The sequence below is a fragment of the Somniosus microcephalus genome, chromosome 16 (assembly GCF_052327205.1).
Source record: "Somniosus microcephalus isolate GS21.2 chromosome 16, FLI_Smic_1.0, whole genome shotgun sequence".
NCBI lineage: Eukaryota > Metazoa > Chordata > Chondrichthyes > Squaliformes > Somniosidae > Somniosus > Somniosus microcephalus.
Window position 1 is genome coordinate 10,645,369 of NC_141002.1, and position 16,135 is coordinate 10,661,503.

The 16,135-nt window shown below is 57.1% G+C and overlaps 1 protein-coding gene across 1 annotated transcript in view; it reads right to left on the reverse strand.

Moving 5' to 3' along the window:
- Positions 1-16,135, reverse strand: part of dgki (diacylglycerol kinase, iota) — a 369,448-nt gene that overhangs the window by 176,177 nt on the left and 177,136 nt on the right. The window lies entirely within an intron of this gene.

The window sequence follows — 16,135 nt, forward strand, 5'->3', positions numbered from 1 at the left end:
GAGCGATGCTGGACTCGTGAACACAGAGCGATGCTGGACTCGTGAACACGGAGCGATGCTGGACTGGTGAACACGGAGCGATGCTGGACTGGTGAACACGGAGCGATGCTGGACTGGTGAACACGGAGCGATGCTGGACTGGTGAACAAGGAGCGATGCTGGACTCGTGAACAAGGAGCGATGCTGGACTCGTGAACAAGGAGCGATGCTGGACACGTGAACAAGGAGCGATGCTGGACTCGTGAACAAGGAGCGATGCTGGACTCGTGAACAAGGAGCGATGCTGGACTCGTGAACAAGGAGCGATGCTGGACTCGTGAACAGGGAGCGATGCTGGACTCGTGAACACGGAGTGATGTTGGACTCGTGAACAAGGAGCGATGCTGGACTCGTGGACACGGAGCGATGCTGGACTGGTGAACAAGGAGCGATGCTGGACTCGTGAACATGGAGCGATGCTGGACTGGTGAACAAGGAGCGATGCTGGACTGGTGAACACGGAGCGATGCTGGGCTCGTGAACAAGGAGCGATGCTGGACTGGTGAACACGGAGCGATGCTGGACTGGTGAACACGGAGCGATGCTGGACTGGTGAACACGGAGCGATGCTGGGCTCGTGAACACGGAGCGATGCTGGACTCGTGAACATGGAGCGATGCTGGACACGTGAACAAGGAGCGATGCTGGACTCGTGAACATGGAGCGATGCTGGACTCGTGAACACGGAGCGATGCTGGACTCGTGAACAAGGAGCGATGCTGGACTGGTGAACAAGGAGCGATGCTGGACTCGTGAACACGGAGCGATGCTGGACTCGTGAACACGGAGCGATGCTGGACTGGTGAACACGGAGCGATGCTGGACTGGTGAACACGGAGCGATGCTGGACTGGTGAACAAGGAGCGATGCTGGACTCGTGAACAAGGAGCGATGCTGGACTCGTGAACAAGGAGCGATGCTGGACACGTGAACAAGGAGCGATGCTGGACTCGTGAACAAGGAGCGATGCTGGACTCGTGAACAAGGAGCGATGCTGGACTCGTGAACAAGGAGCGATGCTGGACTCGTGAACAAGGAGCGATGCTGGACTCGTGAACAAGGAGCGATGCTGGACTCGTGAACACGGAGTGATGTTGGACTCGTGAACAAGGAGCGATGCTGGACTCGTGAACATGGAGCGATGCTGGACTGGTGAACAAGGAGCGATGCTGGACTGGTGAACACGGAGCGATGCTGGGCTCGTGAACAAGGAGCGATGCTGGACTGGTGAACACGGAGCGATGCTGGACTGGTGAACAAGGAGCGATGCTGGACTGGTGAACAAGGAGCGATGCTGGACTGGTGAACACGGAGCGATGCTGGACTCGTGAACATGGAGCGATGCTGGACACGTGAACAAGGAGCGATGCTGGACTCGTGAACAAGGAGCGATGCTGGACTGGTGAACAAGGAGCGATGCTGGACTCGTGAACAAGGAGCGATGCTGGACTCGTGAACACGGAGCGATGCTGGACTCGTGAACATGGAGCGATGCTGGACTCGTGAACAAGGAGCGATGCTGGACTCGTGAACAAGGAGCGATGCTGGACTCGTGAACAAGGAGCGATGCTGGACTCGTGAACACGGAGTGATGCTGGACTCGTGAACACGGAGTGATGCTGGACTGGTGAACAAGGAGCGATGCTGGACTGGTGAACAAGGAGCGATGCTGGACTCCTGAACACGGAGCGATGCTGGACTGGTGAACATGGAGCGATGCTGGACTCGTGAACATGGAGCGATGCTGGACTCGTGAACACGGAGCGATGCTGGACTCGTGAACAAGGAGCGATGCTGGACTCGTGAACACGGAGCGATGCTGGACTCGTGAACAAGGAGCGAAGCTGGACTCGTGAACAAGGAGCGATGCTGGACTCGTGAACAAGGAGCGATGCTGGACTCGTGAACAAGGAGCGATGCTGGACACGTGAACAAGGAGCGATGCTGGACTCGTGAACACGGAGCGATGCTGGACTGGTGAACAAGGAGCGATGCTGGACTCGTGAACATGGAGCGATGCTGGACTGGTGAACAAGGAGCGATGCTGGACTGGTGAACACGGAGCGATGCTGGGCTCGTGAACATGGAGCGATGCTGGACACGTGAACAAGGAGCGATGCTGGACTCGTGAACAAGGAGCGATGCTGGACTGGTGAACAAGGAGCGATGCTGGACTCGTGAACAAGGAGCGATGCTGGACTCGTGAACAAGGAGCGATGCTGGACTCGTGAACACGGATCGATGCTGGACTCGTGAACACGGAGCGATGCTGGACTCGTGAACAAGGAGCGATGCTGGACTCGTGAACAAGGAGCGATGCTGGACTCGTGAACATGGAGCGATGCTGGACTCGTGAACAAGGAGCGATGCTGGACTCGTGAACATGGAGCGATGCTGGACTCGTGAACACGGAGCGATGCTGGGCTCGTGAACACGGAGCGATGCTGGTCTCGTGAACATGGAGCGATGCTGGACTCGTGAACACGGAGCGATGCTGGACTCGTGAACAAGGAGCGAAGCTGGACTCGTGAACAAGGAGCGATGCTGGACACGTGAACAAGGAGCGATGCTGGACTCGTGAACAAGGAGCGATGCTGGACTCGTGAACACGGAGCGATGCTGCACTCGTGAACAAGGAGCGAAGCTGGACTCGTGAACAAGGAGCGATGCTGGACACGTGAACAAGGAGCGATGCTAGACTCGTGAACAAGGAGCGATGCTGGACTCGTGAACAAGGAGCGATGCTGGACTGGTGAACAAGGAGCGATGCTGGACTCATGAACAAGGAGTGATGCTGGACTGGTGAACACGGAGCAATGCTGGACTCGTGAACAAGGAGCGATGCTGGACTCTTGAACACGGAGCGATGCTGGACTGGTGAACAAGGAGCGATGCTGGACTGGTGAACAAGGAGCGATGCTGGACTGGTGAACACGGAGCGATGCTGGACTCGTGAACACGGAGTGATGTTGGACTCGTGAACACGGAAGGATGCTGGACTCATGAACACGGAGCGATGCTGGACTCGTGAACAAGGAGCGATGCTGGACTCGTGAACACGGAGCGATGCTGGACTGGTGAACAAGGAGCGATGCTGGACTCGTGAACATGGAGCGATGCTGGACTGGTGAACAAGGAGCGATGCTGGACTGGTGAACACGGAGCGATGCTGGGCTCGTGAACAAGGAGCGATGCTGGACTCGTGAACACGGAGCGATGCTGGACTCGTGAACAAGGAGCGATGCTGGACTCGTGAACACGGATCGATGCTGGACTCGTGAACACGGAGCGATGCTGGACTCGTGAACAAGGAGCGATGCTGGACTCGTGAACAAGGAGCGATGCTGGACTCGTGAACATGGAGCGATGCTGGACTCGTGAACAAGGAGCGATGCTGGACTCGTGAACATGGAGCGATGCTGGACTCGTGAACACGGAGCGATGCTGGGCTCGTGAACACGGAGCGATGCTGGTCTCGTGAACATGGAGCGATGCTGGACTCGTGAACACGGAGCGATGCTGGACTCGTGAACAAGGAGCGAAGCTGGACTCGTGAACAAGGAGCGATGCTGGACACGTGAACAAGGAGCGATGCTGGACTCGTGAACAAGGAGCGATGCTGGACTCGTGAACACGGAGCGATGCTGCACTCGTGAACAAGGAGCGAAGCTGGACTCGTGAACAAGGAGCGATGCTGGACACGTGAACAAGGAGCGATGCTAGACTCGTGAACAAGGAGCGATGCTGGACTCGTGAACAAGGAGCGATGCTGGACTGGTGAACAAGGAGCGATGCTGGACTCATGAACAAGGAGTGATGCTGGACTCGTGAACAAGGAGCGATGCTAGACTCGTGAACAAGGAGCGATGCTGGACTCGTGAACACGGAGCGATGCTGGACTGGTGAACAAGGAGCGATGCTGGACTGGTGAACAAGGAGCGATGCTGGACTGGTGAACACGGAGCGATGCTGGACTCGTGAACACGGAGTGATGTTGGACTCGTGAACACGGAAGGATGCTGGACTCGTGAACACGGAGCGATGCTGGACTCGTGAACAAGGAGCGATGCTGGACTCGTGAACACGGAGCGATGCTGGACTGGTGAACAAGGAGCGATGCTGGACTCGTGAACATGGAGCGATGCTGGACTGGTGAACAAGGAGCGATGCTGGACTGGTGAACACGGAGCGATGCTGGGCTCGTGAACAAGGAGCGATGCTGGACTGGTGAACACGGAGCGATGCGGGGCTCGTGAACACGGAGCGATGCTGGACTCGTGAACATGGAGCGATGCTGGACACGTGAACAAGGAGCGATGCTGGACTTGTGAACAAGGAGCGATGCTGGACTGGTGAACAAGGAGCGATGCTGGACTCGTGAACAAGGAGCGATGCTGGACTCGTGAACAAGGAGCGATGCTGGACTCGTGAACACGGATCGATGCTGGACTCGTGAACACGGAGCGATGCTGGACTCGTGAACAAGGAGCGATGCTGGACTCGTGAACAAGGAGCGATGCTGGACTCGTGAACATGGAGCGATGCTGGACTCGTGAACAAGGAGCGATGCTGGACTCGTGAACACGGAGCGATGCTGGACTCGTGAACACGGAGCGATGCTGGGCTCGTGAACACGGAGCGATGCTGGACTCGTGAACATGGAGCGATGCTGGACTCGTGAACACGGAGCGATGCTGGACTCGTGAACATGGAGCGATGCTGGACTCGTGAACAAGGAGCGATGCTGGACTCGTGAACAAGGAGCGATGCTGGACTCGTGAACAAGGAGCGATGCTGGACTCGTGAACACGGATCGATGCTGGACTCGTGAACAAGGAGCGATGCTGGACTCGTGAACACGGAGCGATGCTGGACTCGTGAACATGGAGCGATGCTGGACTCGTGAACAAGGAGCGATGCTGGACTCGTGAACAAGGAGCGATGCTGGACTCGTGAACAAGGAGCGATGCTGGACTCGTGAACATGGAGCGATGCTGGACTCGTGAACAAGGAGCGATGCTGGACTGGTGAACAAGGAGCGATGCTGGACTGGTGAACAAGGAGCGATGCTGGACTGGTGAACAAGGAGCGATGCTGGACTCCTGAACACGGAGCGATGCTGGACTGGTGAACATGGAGCGATGCTGGACTCCTGAACACGGAGCGATGCTGGACTGGTGAACATGGAGCGATGCTGGACTCGTGAACATGGAGCGATGCTGGACTCGTGAACATGGAGCGATGCTGGACTCGTGAACACGGAGCGATGCTGGACTCGTGAACAAGGAGCGAAGCTGGACTCGTGAACAAGGAGCGATGCTGGACTCGTGAACAAGGAGCGATGCTGGACTCGTGAACAAGGAGCGATGCTGGACACGTGAACAAGGAGCGATGCTGGACTCGTGAACACGGAGCGATGCTGGACTGGTGAACAAGGAGCGATGCTGGACTCGTGAACATGGAGCGATGCTGGACTGGTGAACAAGGAGCGATGCTGGACTGGTGAACACGGAGCGATGCTGGGCTCGTGAACAAGGAGCGATGCTGGACTGGTGAACAAGGAGCGATGCTGGACTCGTGAACACGGAGCGATGCTGGATTCGTGAACATGGAGCGATGCTGGACACGTGAACAAGGAGCGATGCTGGACTCGTGAACAAGGAGCGATGCTGGACTCGTGAACACGGAGCGATGCTGGACTCGTGAACAAGGAGCGAAGCTGGACTCGTGAACAAGGAGCGATGCTGGACTCGTGAACAAGGAGCGATGCTGGACTCGTGAACAAGGAGCGATGCTGGACTCGTGAACAAGGAGCGATGCTGGACACGTGAACAAGGAGCGATGCTAGACTCGTGAACACGGAGCGATGCTGGACTGGTGAACAAGGAGCGAAGCTGGACTCGTGAACAAGGAGCGATGCTGGACTCGTGAACAAGGAGCGATGCTGGACTCGTGAACAAGGAGCGATGCTGGACACGTGAACAAGGAGCGATGCTAGACTCGTGAACAAGGAGCGATGCTGGACTCGTGAACAAGGAGCGATGCTGGACTGGTGAACAAGGAGCGATGCTGGACTCATGAACAAGGAGTGATGCTGGACTGGTGAACACGGAGCAATGCTGGACTCGTGAACAAGGAGCGATGCTGGACTCGTGAACACGGAGCGATGCTGGACTGGTGAACAAGGAGCGATGCTGGACTGGTGAACAAGGAGCGATGCTGGACTGGTGAACACGGAGCGATGCTGGACTCGTGAACACGGAGTGATGTTGGACTCGTGAACACGGAAGGATGCTGGACTCGTGAACAAGGAGCGATGCTGGACTGGTGAACACGGAGCGATGCTGGACTGGTGAACAAGGAGCGATGCTGGACTCGTGAACATGGAGCGATGCTGGACTGGTGAACAAGGAGCGATGCTGGACTGGTGAACACGGAGCGATGCTGGGCTCGTGAACAAGGAGCGATGCTGGACTGGTGAACACGGAGCGATGCGGGGCTCGTGAACACGGAGCGATGCTGGACTCGTGAACATGGAGCGATGCTGGACACGTGAACAAGGAGCGATGCTGGACTCGTGAACAAGGAGCGATGCTGGACTGGTGAACAAGGAGCGATGCTGGACTCGTGAACAAGGAGCGATGCTGGACTCGTGAACAAGGAGCGATGCTGGACTCGTGAACACGGATCGATGCTGGACTCGTGAACACGGAGCGATGCTGGACTCGTGAACAAGGAGCGATGCTGGACTCGTGAACAAGGAGCGATGCTGGACTCGTGAACATGGAGCGATGCTGGACTCGTGAACAAGGAGCGATGCTGGACTCGTGAACACGGAGCGATGCTGGACTCGTGAACACGGAGCGATGCTGGGCTCGTGAACACGGAGCGATGCTGGACTCGTGAACATGGAGCGATGCTGGACTCGTGAACACGGAGCGATGCTGGACTCGTGAACACGGAGCGATGCTGGACTCGTGAACATGGAGCGATGCTGGACTCGTGAACAAGGAGCGATGCTGGACTCGTGAACAAGGAGCGATGCTGGACTCGTGAACAAGGAGCGATGCTGGACTCGTGAACACGGATCGATGCTGGACTCGTGAACAAGGAGCGATGCTGGACTCGTGAACACGGAGCGATGCTGGACTCGTGAACATGGAGCGATGCTGGACTCGTGAACAAGGAGCGATGCTGGACTCGTGAACAAGGAGCGATGCTGGACTCGTGAACAAGGAGCGATGCTGGACTCGTGAACACGGATCGATGCTGGACTCGTGAACAAGGAGCGATGCTGGACTCGTGAACACGGAGCGATGCTGGACTCGTGAACATGGAGCGATGCTGGACTCGTGAACAAGGAGCGATGCTGGACTGGTGAACAAGGAGCGATGCTGGACTCGTGAACAAGGAGCGATGCTGGACTCGTGAACACGGAGTGATGCTGGACTGGTGAACAAGGAGCGATGCTGGACTGGTGAACAAGGAGCGATGCTGGACTCCTGAACACGGAGCGATGCTGGACTGGTGAACATGGAGCGATGCTGGACTCGTGAACATGGAGCGATGCTGGACTCGTGAACACGGAGCGATGCTGGACTCGTGAACAAGGAGCGATGCTGGACTCGTGAACACGGAGCGATGCTGGACTCGTGAACAAGGAGCGAAGCTGGACTCGTGAACAAGGAGCGATGCTGGACTCGTGAACAAGGAGCGATGCTGGACTCGTGAACAAGGAGCGATGCTGGACTCGTGAACATGGAGCGTTGCTGGACACGTGAACAAGGAGCGATGCTGGACTCGTGAACAAGGAGCGATGCTGGACTCGTGAACAAGGAGCGATGCTGGACTCGTGAACACGGATCGATGCTGGACTCGTGAACAAGGAGCGATGCTGGACTCGTGAACACGGAGCGATGCTGGACTCGTGAACATGGAGCGATGCTGGACTCGTGAACAAGGAGCGATGCTGGACTCGTGAACAAGGAGCGATGCTGGACTCGTGAACAAGGAGCGATGCTGGACTCGTGAACACGGATCGATGCTGGACTCGTGAACAAGGAGCGATGCTGGACTCGTGAACACGGAGCGATGCTGGACTCGTGAACATGGAGCGATGCTGGACTCGTGAACAAGGAGCGATGCTGGACTGGTGAACAAGGAGCGATGCTGGACTCGTGAACAAGGAGCGATGCTGGACTCGTGAACACGGAGTGATGCTGGACTGGTGAACAAGGAGCGATGCTGGACTGGTGAACAAGGAGCGATGCTGGACTCCTGAACACGGAGCGATGCTGGACTGGTGAACATGGAGCGATGCTGGACTCGTGAACATGGAGCGATGCTGGACTCGTGAACACGGAGCGATGCTGGACTCGTGAACAAGGAGCGATGCTGGACTCGTGAACACGGAGCGATGCTGGACTCGTGAACAAGGAGCGAAGCTGGACTCGTGAACAAGGAGCGATGCTGGACTCGTGAACAAGGAGCGATGCTGGACTCGTGAACAAGGAGCGATGCTGGACTCGTGAACAAGGAGCGTTGCTGGACACGTGAACAAGGAGCGATGCTGGACTCGTGAACAAGGAGCGATGCTGGACTCGTGAACACGGAGCGATGCTGGACTCGTGAACAAGGAGCGATGCTGGACTCGTGAACAAGGAGCGATGCTGGACTCGTGAACAAGGAGCGATGCTGGACACGTGAACAAGGAGCGATGCTGGACTCGTGAACACGGAGCGATGCTGGACTCGTGAACACGGAGCGATGCTGGACTCGTGAACATGGAGCGATGCTGGACTCGTGAACAAGGAGCGATGCTGGACTCGTGAACAAGGAGCGATGCTGGACTCGTGAACACGGAGCGATGCTGGACTCGTGAACATGGAGCGATGCTGGACTCGTGAACACGGAGCGATGCTGGACTCGTGAACACGGAGCGATGCTGGACTCGTGAACAAGGAGCGATGCTGGACTGGTGAACAAGGAGCGATGCTGGACTCGTGAACACGGAGCGATGCTGGACTCGTGAACACGGAGCGATGCTGGACTCGTGAACACGGAGCGATGCTGGACTGGTGAACACGGAGCGATGCTGGACTGGTGAACACGGAGCGATGCTGGACTGGTGAACAAGGAGCGATGCTGGACTCGTGAACAAGGAGCGATGCTGGACTCGTGAACAAGGAGCGATGCTGGACACGTGAACAAGGAGCGATGCTAGACTCGTGAACAAGGAGCGATGCTGGACTGGTGAACAAGGAGCGATGCTGGACTCGTGAACAAGGAGCGATGCTGGACTCGTGAACACGGAGCGATGCTGGACTCGTGAACACGGAGCGATGCTGGACTCGTGAACAAGGAGCGATGCTGGACTCGTGAACACGGAGCGATGCTGGACTGCTGAACAAGGAGCGATGCTGGACTGGTGAACAAGGAGCGATGCTGGACTGGTGAACACGGAGCGATGCTGGGCTCGTGAACACGGAGCGATGCTGGACTCGTGAACATGGAGCGATGCTGGACACGTGAACAAGGAGCGATGCTGGACTGGTGAACAAGGAGCGATGCTGGACTGGTGAACAAGGAGCGATGCTGGACTCGTGAACAAGGAGCGATGCTGGACTCGTGAACAAGGAGCGATGCTGGACTCGTGAACAAGGAGCGATGCTGGACTCGTGAACACGGAGCGATGTTGGACTCGTGAACAAGGAGCGATGCTGGACTCGTGAACAAGGAGCGATGCTGGACTCGTGAACAAGGAGCGATGCTGGACTCGTGAACACGGAGCGATGCTGGACTCGTGAACAAGGAGCGATGCTGGACTCGTGAACAAGGAGCGATGCTGGACTCGTGAACAAGGCGCGATGCTGGACTCGTGAACACGGAGCGATGCTGGACTCGGGAACACGGAGCGATGCTGGACTCGTGAACACGGAGCGATGCTGGACTCGTGAACAAGGAGCGATGCTGGACTCGTGAACAAGGAGCGATGCTGGACTCGTGAACACGGAGCGATGCTGGACTCGTGAACAAGGAGCGATGCTGGACTCGTGAACAAGGAGCGATGCTGGACTCGTGAACAAGGAGCGATGCTGGACTGGTGAACAAGGAGCGATGCTGGACTCATGAACAAGGAGTGATGCTGGACTGGTGAACACGGAGCAATGCTGGACTCGTGAACAAGGAGCGATGCTGGACTCGTGAACACGGAGCGATGCTGGACTGGTGAACAAGGAGCGATGCTGGACTGGTGAACAAGGAGCGATGCTGGACTGGTGAACACGGAGCGATGCTGGACTCGTGAACACGGAGTGATGTTGGACTCGTGAACACGGAAGGATGCTGGACTCGTGAACACGGAGCGATGCTGGACTCGTGAACAAGGAGCGATGCTGGACTCGTGAACATGGAGCGATGCTGGACTGGTGAACAAGGAGCGATGCTGGACTCGTGAACATGGAGCGATGCTGGACTGGTGAACAAGGAGCGATGCTGGACTGGTGAACACGGAGCGATGCTGGGCTCGTGAACAAGGAGCGATGCTGGACTGGTGAACACGGAGCGATGCGGGGCTCGTGAACACGGAGCGATGCTGGACTCGTGAACATGGAGCGATGCTGGACACGTGAACAAGGAGCGATGCTGGACTCGTGAACAAGGAGCGATGCTGGACTGGTGAACAAGGAGCGATGCTGGACTCGTGAACAAGGAGCGATGCTGGACTCGTGAACAAGGAGCGATGCTGGACTCGTGAACACGGATCGATGCTGGACTCGTGAACACGGAGCGATGCTGGACTCGTGAACAAGGAGCGATGCTGGACTCGTGAACAAGGAGCGATGCTGGACTCGTGAACATGGAGCGATGCTGGACTCGTGAACAAGGAGCGATGCTGGACTCGTGAACACGGAGCGATGCTGGACTCGTGAACACGGAGCGATGCTGGGCTCGTGAACACGGAGCGATGCTGGACTCGTGAACATGGAGCGATGCTGGACTCGTGAACACGGAGCGATGCTGGACTCGTGAACATGGAGCGATGCTGGACTCGTGAACATGGAGCGATGCTGGACTCGTGAACAAGGAGCGATGCTGGACTCGTGAACAAGGAGCGATGCTGGACTCGTGAACAAGGAGCGATGCTGGACTCGTGAACACGGATCGATGCTGGACTCGTGAACAAGGAGCGATGCTGGACTCGTGAACACGGAGCGATGCTGGACTCGTGAACATGGAGCGATGCTGGACTCGTGAACAAGGAGCGATGCTGGACTCGTGAACAAGGAGCGATGCTGGACTCGTGAACAAGGAGCGATGCTGGACTCGTGAACACGGATCGATGCTGGACTCGTGAACAAGGAGCGATGCTGGACTCGTGAACACGGAGCGATGCTGGACTCGTGAACATGGAGCGATGCTGGACTCGTGAACAAGGAGCGATGCTGGACTGGTGAACAAGGAGCGATGCTGGACTCGTGAACAAGGAGCGATGCTGGACTCGTGAACACGGAGTGATGCTGGACTGGTGAACAAGGAGCGATGCTGGACTGGTGAACAAGGAGCGATGCTGGACTCCTGAACACGGAGCGATGCTGGACTGGTGAACATGGAGCGATGCTGGACTCGTGAACATGGAGCGATGCTGGACTCGTGAACACGGAGCGATGCTGGACTCGTGAACAAGGAGCGATGCTGGACTCGTGAACACGGAGCGATGCTGGACTCGTGAACAAGGAGCGAAGCTGGACTCGTGAACAAGGAGCGATGCTGGACTCGTGAACAAGGAGCGATGCTGGACTCGTGAACAAGGAGCGATGCTGGACTCGTGAACAAGGAGCGTTGCTGGACACGTGAACAAGGAGCGATGCTGGACTCGTGAACAAGGAGCGATGCTGGACTGGTGAACAAGGAGCGATGCTGGACTCGTGAACAAGGAGCGATGCTGGACTCGTGAACAAGGAGCGATGCTGGACTCGTGAACACGGATCGATGCTGGACTCGTGAACACGGAGCGATGCTGGACTCGTGAACAAGGAGCGATGCTGGACTCGTGAACAAGGAGCGATGCTGGACTCGTGAACATGGAGCGATGCTGGACTCGTGAACAAGGAGCGATGCTGGACTCGTGAACACGGAGCGATGCTGGACTCGTGAACACGGAGCGATGCTGGGCTCGTGAACACGGAGCGATGCTGGACTCGTGAACATGGAGCGATGCTGGACTCGTGAACACGGAGCGATGCTGGACTCGTGAACATGGAGCGATGCTGGACTCGTGAACATGGAGCGATGCTGGACTCGTGAACAAGGAGCGATGCTGGACTCGTGAACAAGGAGCGATGCTGGACTCGTGAACAAGGAGCGATGCTGGACTCGTGAACACGGATCGATGCTGGACTCGTGAACAAGGAGCGATGCTGGACTCGTGAACACGGAGCGATGCTGGACTCGTGAACATGGAGCGATGCTGGACTCGTGAACAAGGAGCGATGCTGGACTCGTGAACAAGGAGCGATGCTGGACTCGTGAACAAGGAGCGATGCTGGACTCGTGAACACGGATCGATGCTGGACTCGTGAACAAGGAGCGATGCTGGACTCGTGAACACGGAGCGATGCTGGACTCGTGAACATGGAGCGATGCTGGACTCGTGAACAAGGAGCGATGCTGGACTGGTGAACAAGGAGCGATGCTGGACTCGTGAACAAGGAGCGATGCTGGACTCGTGAACACGGAGTGATGCTGGACTGGTGAACAAGGAGCGATGCTGGACTGGTGAACAAGGAGCGATGCTGGACTCCTGAACACGGAGCGATGCTGGACTGGTGAACATGGAGCGATGCTGGACTCGTGAACATGGAGCGATGCTGGACTCGTGAACACGGAGCGATGCTGGACTCGTGAACAAGGAGCGATGCTGGACTCGTGAACACGGAGCGATGCTGGACTCGTGAACAAGGAGCGAAGCTGGACTCGTGAACAAGGAGCGATGCTGGACTCGTGAACAAGGAGCGATGCTGGACTCGTGAACAAGGAGCGATGCTGGACTCGTGAACAAGGAGCGTTGCTGGACACGTGAACAAGGAGCGATGCTGGACTCGTGAACAAGGAGCGATGCTGGACTCGTGAACACGGAGCGATGCTGGACTCGTGAACAAGGAGCGATGCTGGACTCGTGAACAAGGAGCGATGCTGGACACGTGAACAAGGAGCGATGCTGGACTCGTGAACACGGAGCGATGCTGGACTCGTGAACACGGAGCGATGCTGGACTCGTGAACATGGAGCGATGCTGGACTCGTGAACAAGGAGCGATGCTGGACTCGTGAACAAGGAGCGATGCTGGACTCGTGAACACGGAGCGATGCTGGACTCGTGAACATGGAGCGATGCTGGACTCGTGAACACGGAGCGATGCTGGACTCGTGAACACGGAGCGATGCTGGACTCGTGAACAAGGAGCGATGCTGGACTGGTGAACAAGGAGCGATGCTGGACTCGTGAACACGGAGCGATGCTGGACTCGTGAACACGGAGCGATGCTGGACACGTGAACAAGGAGCGATGCTGGACTCGTGAACAAGGAGCGATGCTGGACTCGTGAACACGGAGCGATGCTGGACTCGTGAACACGGAGCGATGCTGGACTGGTGAACACGGAGCGATGCTGGACTGGTGAACACGGAGCGATGCTGGACTGGTGAACAAGGAGCGATGCTGGACTCGTGAACAAGGAGCGAGGCTGGACTCGTGAACAAGGAGCGATGCTGGACACGTGAACAAGGAGCGATGCTAGACTCGTGAACAAGGAGCGATGCTGGACTGGTGAACAAGGAGCGATGCTGGACTCGTGAACAAGGAGCGATGCTGGACTCGTGAACAAGGAGCGATGCTGGACTCGTGAACACTGAGCGATGCTGGACTCGTGAACACGGAGCGATGCTGGACTCGTGAACAAGGAGCGATGCTGGACTCGTGAACACGGAGCGATGCTGGACTGCTGAACAAGGAGCGATGCTGGACTGGTGAACAAGGAGCGATGCTGGACTGGTGAACACGGAGCGATGCTGGGCTCGTGAACACGGAGCGATGCTGGACTCGTGAACATGGAGCGATGCTGGACACGTGAACAAGGAGCGATGCTGGACTGGTGAACAAGGAGCGATGCTGGACTGGTGAACAAGGAGCGATGCTGGACTCGTGAACAAGGAGCGATGCTGGACTCGTGAACAAGGAGCGATGCTGGACTCGTGAACAAGGAGCGATGCTGGACTCGTGAACACGGAGCGATGTTGGACTCGTGAACAAGGAGCGATGCTGGACTCGTGAACAAGGAGCGATGCTGGACTCGTGAACAAGGAGCGATGCTGGACTCGTGAACACGGAGCGATGCTGGACTCGTGAACAAGGAGCGATGCTGGACTCGTGAACAAGGAGCGATGCTGGACTCGTGAACAAGGCGCGATGCTGGACTCGTGAACACGGAGCGATGCTGGACACGTGAACAAGGAGCGATGCTGGACTGGTGAACACGGAGCGATGCTGGACTGGTGAACACGGAGCGATGCTGGACACGTGAACAAGGAGCGATGCTGGACTCGTGAACACGGAGCGATGCTGGACACGTGAACACGGAGCGATGCTGGACTCGTGAACACGGAGCGATGCTGGACTCGTGAACACGGAGCGATGCTGGACTGGTGAACACGGAGCGATGCTGGACTGGTGAACACGGAGCGATGCTGGACTGGTGAACAAGGAGCGATGCTGGACTCGTGAACAAGGAGCGAGGCTGGACTCGTGAACAAGGAGCGATGCTGGACACGTGAACAAGGAGCGATGCTAGACTCGTGAACAAGGAGCGATGCTGGACTGGTGAACAAGGAGCGATGCTGGACTCGTGAACAAGGAGCGATGCTGGACTCGTGAACAAGGAGCGATGCTGGACTCGTGAACACTGAGCGATGCTGGACTCGTGAACACGGAGCGATGCTGGACTCGTGAACAAGGAGCGATGCTGGACTCGTGAACACGGAGCGATGCTGGACTGCTGAACAAGGAGCGATGCTGGACTGGTGAACAAGGAGCGATGCTGGACTGGTGAACACGGAGCGATGCTGGGCTCGTGAACACGGAGCGATGCTGGACTCGTGAACATGGAGCGATGCTGGACACGTGAACAAGGAGCGATGCTGGACTGGTGAACAAGGAGCGATGCTGGACTGGTGAACAAGGAGCGATGCTGGACTCGTGAACAAGGAGCGATGCTGGACTCGTGAACAAGGAGCGATGCTGGACTCGTGAACAAGGAGCGATGCTGGACTCGTGAACACGGAGCGATGTTGGACTCGTGAACAAGGAGCGATGCTGGACTCGTGAACAAGGAGCGATGCTGGACTCGTGAACAAGGAGCGATGCTGGACTCGTGAACACGGAGCGATGCTGGACTCGTGAACAAGGAGCGATGCTGGACTCGTGAACAAGGAGCGATGCTGGACTCGTGAACAAGGCGCGATGCTGGACTCGTGAACACGGAGCGATGCTGGACTCGGGAACACGGAGCGATGCTGGACTCGTGAACACGGAGCGATGCTGGACTCGTGAACAAGGAGCGATGCTGGACTCGTGAACAAGGAGCGATGCTGGACTCGTGAACACGGAGCGATGCTGGACTCGTGAACAAGGAGCGATGCTGGACTCGTGAACAAGGAGCGATGCTGGACTCGTGAACAAGGAGCGATGCTGGACTGGTGAACAAGGAGCGATGCTGGACTCGTGAACAAGGAGCGATGCTGGACTCGTGAACAAGGAGCGATGCTGGACTCGTGAACAAGGAGCGATGCTGGACTCGTGAACAAGGAGCGATGCTGGACTCGTGAACAAGGAGTGATGCTGGACTTGTGAACAAGGAGCGATGCTGGACTCGTGAACAAGGAGCGATGCTGGACTCGTGAACACGGAGCGATGCTGGACTGCTGAACAAGGAGCGATGCTGGACTGGTGAACAAGGAGCGATGCTGGACTGGTGAACACGGAGCGATGCTGGGCTCGTGAACACGGAGCGATGCTGGACTCGTGAACATGGAGCGATGCT